Source organism: Varanus komodoensis, unplaced genomic scaffold (assembly GCF_004798865.1).
Source record: "Varanus komodoensis strain SLA01 unplaced genomic scaffold, ASM479886v1 scaffold5, whole genome shotgun sequence".
NCBI lineage: Eukaryota > Metazoa > Chordata > Lepidosauria > Squamata > Varanidae > Varanus > Varanus komodoensis.
Genome location: NW_025336087.1, coordinates 20,298,014 through 20,304,013, shown reverse-complemented (window position 1 = coordinate 20,304,013; position 6,000 = coordinate 20,298,014). Strand labels below are relative to the sequence as shown.

Genomic DNA, 6,000 nt, shown 5'->3' with positions numbered 1-6,000 from the left:
TGAAAACTGCAATCTGGAGTTCAGGCAACACATCAAGCCATGGATGGCATGGTGAACCCACAGAACAAACTTTTGTTTCTTAAAATTGTTTCTAAAGACCAAACTGACCATGGTGCAATACCACTGGGTTCAGACCACACAACAGACTACAATTGTTTTAAACATCACCCTGAAAACAGTGTCTGAACTCAACCAGTGTAAGCCCACCTCTGTGCACATCTTTCTCTGTACCACAGCAATAACTCACTGCTGAGGAAGAGGATACCAAGGAAACATATCATTAAAGACAGAAAGGATTGTGTGAATAGAGATCCATAGCTTTTGCATTTGTAGCAGCACTCCTTTGACTGAGGCATGCAGCGGGTTCCATAGTGTAGCGGTTATCACATCTGCTTTACACGCAGAAGGTCCTGGGTTCGAGCCCCAGTGGAACCAAACATTCTGTTTTAGGTTGGAAGGGCAACAAGGATGGCGGATGGTTTGCAGGGAAGACCATATGAAAAGACACTGAGGGAGCTGGGTCTTTTTAGCCTTGAGAGGAGGGCACTCAGAGGGGCCCTGTTGGAGACATACAGGTTTGTGAGGGGGTGTCACGCAGAGGTGAGTCGTGACTTTTTTTCCATTGAGGTGAAGGGCAGGATGCATTCCAGTGGAGCAAAGCTCAGGGAATCCAGATTAAAGGTGGATGCCAGGAAGTACTTCCTGACAGTTAGGACCCCTAGGGGATGGAATGGACTTCCATGTGAGGGTGTTGAAGCCCCACTGGCAAGCTGGGTGGAGCCAGGGGTCAGACTAGATGGCTCGGGAGACCCTTTCTGACTTGCTCTGTTTCTCCGTTTTTATGTTTCTATGTTAACTTAACCCCTTATATAGCAAACACTTGGAAAGAGCATTCAGGGGTATTTTAAAGCAGTAACTGAGAAAACCAGAAATTGTGAAGAAAAAATAAGGTCAAAACCATACTCCAAGTCAGTTTTTTTAAAAAAGGAAAATCCTGCTCAAAAGCTTGTCTTCTAAAGGAAAACTCGTACTAGCCGTCTCCAACCTGATGACCCGCAGATGTGTTGGACGATGACTCCCCTCGAGCCTAGCCAGCGTGGCCAACTAAAGCTGTTCCATTTCAAGCACTATCTGATGTATTTTGTTCCATCATCTGCTTACTGAAGGAACCGGAGCTTTAAAAAACATACTTTTATTCCACTTGCACTAATATGCATGAGTACAACACTATTCTGTATTGGCACAAGTCTCCACAAAGTGGAAACCTCTCCTTCAAGTCTGTAGAATCTATGCCACTCAGAAAAAGCCAGTTCCCTGCAGAATCTGCAGATCAGATTCATGGAGATCGAAATTCATTTGAAGCTGTTGTCAATTTCTTCAACCTTTCTATGGCCAAAACATCTGGGGGTGGGGGCCAGACTGGGGAAGATTTATTAGGATTCCCTCCCAAATTTTCCTTTTGGGCATAACAGCAGATGGTGCTATAACCAAGTAATGAACTCTTCATGCATCTTCATTGAGTAACATGATATTCCTTATCAATTTTATTTGGATGATGAGTTAAAGCGTAAAAAGGGTCATCCACAGTATTTTTATATATTATCTTCTAATGCAATTATTATTCCTCGAAAGAGTATACAGTCAAATGGTGTATGGTGCGAGTTGAAAGAAAAGCATCAATTTCAGGTGTTTACCACCAGGTGGCAGGGCAACTTTACAATTGTTCAATGAGGTGGGCTAAAGATACCTAAAGGATCCAAAAGGTGACATCAAGATATGACCTGTTTTGGATAAGTGATCAACAGACAGGTTTTAAACAACTGGCATTAATTTGATAACTTATTTTAGCCTCTTCTCACTGAAGCAGTGGATTCAGGGATGCTGAACCTCTTTCAGTCGAACAGCCAAATTCTGTTTCAGAGAAGCTGACCCAGAGAAGGGGTTCCATTAGTGGCTGTGGCTGAAGGCAAAGGAGCAGGGGCAAGCTTCAATGCCCAGCTCTCCCTTCCCTCTCATTATCGTTAAACTGGCCTTCAACTAGGCAGCCCTTCACAGAAAGGACTTTCCTCTGCAAAGGAGAAAGCTGGCTGCCCTACAAGACCACCTACCTATAGATGAATACTACTCCCATGATCCTCATTAACTCCCAGGTGAGTGAAGAAGAGGCTTCAGGCAAAGAAATAGCTTCAGTGACAGAGCCAAACAGGGGGATTTCTGCCTCCAAAACTTAGCAAGGACAGCAACTGAACAGGCAATGCTTACCAGGATATTCCTCGGTCTATCCAACACACTTTGTTGCTTTATACTAAGGAGAATGGGGGGAAAGAAAGCAGGTGAGTGCAGAGGGAGGTGATTACATAGGGAGGGTTGGCACCAAGCACCTGTTCCTTCCACACTGCACTGGGTTTAAGAAGTTCAAGATGCAGGCATTCCAGCAGTAGCCCTAGATTTCTACTGGTCTGCTCCCTCTAAAACTGGTGTGGATGTAGAACTCCCACAGGATATAAACAAGGCAAGCACAGGGGCCCATAAACCTGGAATCTCTGACAAATGCCGATCTTTTTCTTTTGGCATTTCTGCATGGAATTCCCAACTGAAATGCCACAGAACATTTCTGTCATTCATAAAATAGGTTGGAAGAATAACCTTTGACCTAAACCAAATCCAAGACCCAAGGGTACTAAATCCCGAATTTGGCAACCATGGCTTCTTCTTCCTGGAATGTTCATATAGTGGGCACTATTCAGATGGTAGTCTTTAATTGGAACTTTAATTTTCTGGAAGCTGAGTAAGCCATCAGTACATTGATGGTTTAAGATAGACCCAAGAAATTGATTCAAACTGGAGTAAGCAAGATAAAAATTCTGACTACCCAGATAACTTTGTCTGAGCAAAGATCCTGTGCTGAGTGCCTATATATACCAGCTGATGGGAAACTTGGGATCTACAGGACTGTATGATACTGGAATTTCAATTTCGTATTTTGGAATGATCCCACACACTGAGTTGGCTCTTTTTACAGCAGGCACATACTGATTTGATATTTTCACTGAACTATGCACCACACCCAAGATCCTTTTCCTGGTCAGCCACTGCAAGCTCAGATCTCAAACTTGCAAGGGAAGTGTGAGAATTTTGTTTGGAAGGTTTTGAAGTTTCAGGACATCTTTCCATTCCATCCCTGTGAACTTGTTCATGCCCAGACACAAAGGCATCAAAGCACACTTTTATGTGGATTCTGCTAATGTTTTTAAACTGTGGTGATTTATGCACATTTTGACGGTGTGTGTGTGGGGGGGGAGTCTTTAAATCTGTGGTGTCACAATGTTGTGTGTGCACATGTGTATGTATGGTGATCTTGCACACAAATCCACTTGTCTGCTTTGTAGCCTCACAGATCCATATTTCTCTTTTGTAAGTATCCTTGTCCATTTCATCCTGGTACACACTGCGTGGTGCAGCCCACCAGAGCCATACTGGGAACTTTCAAAGATCGTGTCAATTTTCACACCTCTGCACTTCCAAAACACAGATGGATCTAAATACAGTTTTGAGCTATTGCATATATCCTGCTTTTTTTCCTTTAATGATCCCAGTGGAAATCCTACCACTGCCCAATGTCAGTAGGCAATTGAAAACAAACACCACAGAACTGCTCTTGAGCTGCCAACCCCAACCAGGTGCCCCCGGGGTATTTCAAACTTTAACATGGTCCAATGGCCAGGAACGCTGAAAACTGTAGCTCATGATATGCTTTCACATTACACCCAAGTAACATTTCTTCGGACAACAGTTTCTTGTCTGTCTGCCACCTCGTTCTCCTTGGTAACGAGCATATGCTAATTTACATATTTTATAAACACTGCATTTATACCCTGCTTTTTTTCCTCTTGTGAGGAGCCCAAGGTGGCTTAGGTTGCTCCATTGTATCCTAACAACAACAGCGAGTGAGGTCAAATTAATAAAGCAGCCTCAGTCAGAATACCCTGGACCCCTCTGGTCACTCAGCCTCAAAAGGAATATTGTACAGCTGAAAACCTACAGGAAAGGGCAACCAAAATAATCAAGAAGCTGGACTAATTCATTGATAGGGAAAAGGTCTGGGGCTTTTTTGACTGGGAAAAATGCTACTGGGCAGACATGATGGGGTATGTAAAATTGTGTATGATCTAGAAAAGGTGGGTAGGGATATGTTTCCCTCTCTCTCTTGCACGTTGCTAGAATCATGAAGCTGTACTGTGAAATATTCAGGACACACATAAAAGCAAAATACTTCATTTGGAGCATAATTAAAAGAGGGCATTTACTATCACAAGGCTATCCACCACTTGTGCCACAAGGTGGCACAGAAACACAAAAAGTACTACATTGGAGTACCAGAATTTCCACCAGGTGTCAACTATGAGAAAATAGGAATTACCTTTCTTAACCAAATCTATGCACCTATAGCTAAATCTTATTTTATTTATTTTATTATTTTATTATAGCATTTTTATGCTGCCCCCGTTGCAGAAATCTTACACACATTTATTCAAAAATAGTCCCACTGACATCAAAGAAGTTACTTGCTGGTATACATGCACAGAATTTCAGTTGTGCAGTACGGTTCTCTGCAAGTTTAGACAAAGGCTGAGCTCACATAGGGATTCGTGAGCAAATCTCACTGAGCTCAGCAGGGCTTCTTTTGAGAGAACACCAAGGAAAAAATAGTGGAATCAGGGTCAAAGCACTATTTGAGGGAGTCCAGTACAAAGTTACAACTTGGGCCCTTCCCACACACACACACACCTACAATCTCATCCCATGTACACAAATATTTGTAGTTTTTATCATTAATTTTAGCTCTGAATTATTAGTCATTTTCTTTGTCAAATTAGGCCATATCAGTTAATTTTTCCCTAAATGTACCCAATTTGCATCTTCCAGAACTAAATGCAGACATGAATGCAATCTTTTATTGAAACCTGTACATGTCCAAACAAACAAAACAAAATAAGGATCGGAAACCAAAAAAAAAAAAAAAACCCCGAATATGCAAGAAAAATACAACATTGGGGGAAATCTGTACAAAAACACCTTTATGAATGACAGAAAATGCATTCATGTGAAAATGCTCATAACTGGTATGTACATTTGAAAAAAATCATAAAACACAAGAAAACACACACAAATAATGTTTTTAAAAGCTTGCAATCTCACATAGACACAAGTCAGAATAAGTTTCAAAGTGGAATTTGGAGATCTCTGACAAGATAAGTGTGCAGATGTCCATGACCCTAGATGGAGCATCTTCCACCGTCCCTAGTATCAGCGTCCCCAGTATTACAATGATTTGTCCTTCTGACCAGCTCTCTTTCTCTCCTGCTGCACATAAGGGATTCTGAGACTGGTAAATCATGGTAGATTTAGTCCACATTAATCTTGTTTATGAGTGATATTATGTCTATTGAATCAGAACTGAATTAACATGTGTAGATTTTCCCCTTTTTTAAAAATCTGCCCGACATTCTTTCTTTAAAATAAAAAGTACATGAGGCAGACTGAGACTTCTCTTTGAAAGTGTAGCAGTTAACATGTGGATTGACACAGGGCTGAAAATGCTCCTGGGAGGAACAATAAGGGATGCTGAATGCTAGAAAGCCTCCCCATGTAGTGTGGAAGGCAGCCTTGTCTTTTTCTTCAAGATGTCCTTGTGAGGGATGGTATTTCATTATGTAGCATCCCTCCCACAGACACTTGAGGACCCATTTCAGCCCACATGGCAGCTGCTTGCTTTCTAGCAGCTCTAAACTGCTAGGGGGGAAATCAAAAAAGAAAATTGAAAAAAATTGAAAGATAGCCCTTCAACCAACTAATAGCATTCAGAAGAACAGTGGATTACAGAGCAAGCCACTTTCCCATATGCAGATCAACTAAATTCACCCCAGACCCCATCACCGCCGCTACAATTCCACAAGCATCCAACTGTTCAGAATACAGTTGCCTATAAATGGCCTCTGA

At 41.9% G+C, this 6,000-nt stretch overlaps 1 non-coding gene across 1 annotated transcript; it reads left to right on the top strand.

Moving 5' to 3' along the window:
- The first annotated feature begins 362 nt into the window (after positions 1 to 362).
- On the top strand, positions 363 to 435 carry TRNAV-UAC. Its single transcript has one exon. It is a non-coding gene; the product is annotated as a tRNA-Val (tRNA).
- The last annotated feature ends 5,565 nt before the right edge of the window (positions 436 to 6,000 follow it).